The sequence below is a fragment of the Aptenodytes patagonicus genome, unplaced genomic scaffold, assembly GCF_965638725.1.
Source record: "Aptenodytes patagonicus unplaced genomic scaffold, bAptPat1.pri.cur scaffold_619, whole genome shotgun sequence".
Taxonomy (NCBI): domain Eukaryota; kingdom Metazoa; phylum Chordata; class Aves; order Sphenisciformes; family Spheniscidae; genus Aptenodytes; species Aptenodytes patagonicus.
Window position 1 is genome coordinate 761 of NW_027472513.1, and position 1,740 is coordinate 2,500.

The window sequence follows — 1,740 nt, forward strand, 5'->3', positions numbered from 1 at the left end:
GGCCGGTCGTGGTGGCCGGCAGCCGGGCGCACGCAGACGGCCGGGGGGTTTCGAGCCTGCCGCGGCTTTCCCCGGCCCCCCCCCAGGGAGGGCCCGATGATGGCGCGGGCGAGGCGGCGGCGCCTCGGCCTCCTTTTTGCCGGCGCGAGCCATACGCGGGCGGCCCGTGGCGTCTGGCCTACCCCGGCTTCCCCCGTCGCCGGAGGGCTCGACGAAAAAGTCTGCACGCGGCGGGCGAGGCGGCGGCGGCGCCCCGTCCTTTTTCTCCGGCCCTAAGCTGGAGCCCGCTGAGCGGGGGAAGATCAATGGCAGCCGGTCCCGGTGGCCGGCAGCCGAACGCAGGTGGCCGGGGGGTAGGCTTTCCCCGTGCTCCGATCCCCGGCGATGGCGCGGGCGAGGCGTGGCGCCTCGTGTTTTTTTTTCTCTTTTTTCTTTTCCCACCGTGAGGGCGACGGGCAAAGACCGGCGGCCGGTGGCGGTCGCCGGCACTCTGGAACGCTGAAGGGCCCGGGGGAGTCGAGCCTGCCGCGGCTTTCCCCCGGTCCCGGTGACCTCGCTCGAGGGCGTTGTTGTCTGGAGCGGGTGGCCGGCGGCACCTCCCGCTCCTCCCCCCGTCTTTGACCGACTCAGACCCGCAGGCAGCGCCCGCCGAGGCGTCCCCGGGCGCGTCGGGAGAGGCTTCTCGGCGGGCCGGCTCTGCCGGTGTTCAGGCCGGCGTTGCACCTCTGCGCAGACGTTGCCCTCTCGCTCGCACGCAGGGCCCCGCGTCCGCCGCCCAGCCAGCCCTCCCCGGGCGGGCGGGGGAGCGGGCGCGCGCGGCCGTCGCTGTCCCAGGAACCGTGGCCGCGGGGCCTCCGCTTGCTTTTGTCCTCCTTCGCTGCCTTTCCGTACTTACCCGATCGATGAGGCGCTTAGGGCGCGTCGGAGAGGCTTCTCGGCGGGCCGGCTCTGCCGGTGTTCAGGCCGGCGTTGCACCTCTGCGCAGACGTTGCCCTCTCGCTCGCACGCAGGGCCCCGCGTCCGCCGCCCAGCCAGCCCTCCCCGGGCGGGCGGGGGAGCGGGCGCGCGCGGCCGTCGCTGTCCCAGGAACCGTGGCCGCGGGGCCTCCGCTTGCTTTTGTCCTCCTTCGCTGCCTTTCCGTACTTACCCGATCGATGAGGCGCTTAGGGCGCGTCGGAGAGGCTTCTCGGCGGGCCGGCTCTGCCGGTGTTCAGGCCGGCGTTGCACCTCTGCGCAGACGTTGCCCTCTCGCTCGCACGCAGGGCCCCGCGTCCGCCGCCCAGCCAGCCCTCCCCGGGCGGGCGGGGGAGCGGGCGCGCGCGGCCGTCGCTGTCCCAGGAACCGTGGCCGCGGGGCCTCCGCTTGCTTTTGTCCTCCTTCGCTGCCTTTCCGTACTTACCCGATCGATGAGGCGCTTAGGGCGCGTCGGAGAGGCTTCTCGGCGGGCCGGCTCTGCCGGTGTTCAGGCCGGCGTTGCACCTCTGCGCAGACGTTGCCCTCTCGCTCGCACGCAGGGCCCCGCGTCCGCCGCCCAGCCAGCCCTCCCCGGGCGGGCGGGGGAGCGGGCGCGCGCGGCCGTCGCTGTCCCAGGAACCGTGGCCGCGGGGCCACCGCTTACTTCTCCGCTGTCTTTCCTTTACCGATCGATGAGGCCTTTCGGGTCGCGTCGGAGAGGGCCCCCGGCGGGCCGGCTCCTCCGTGCTCCCCGTCATAGGGAGCAACGGCGGTGTCCGGTGTTCA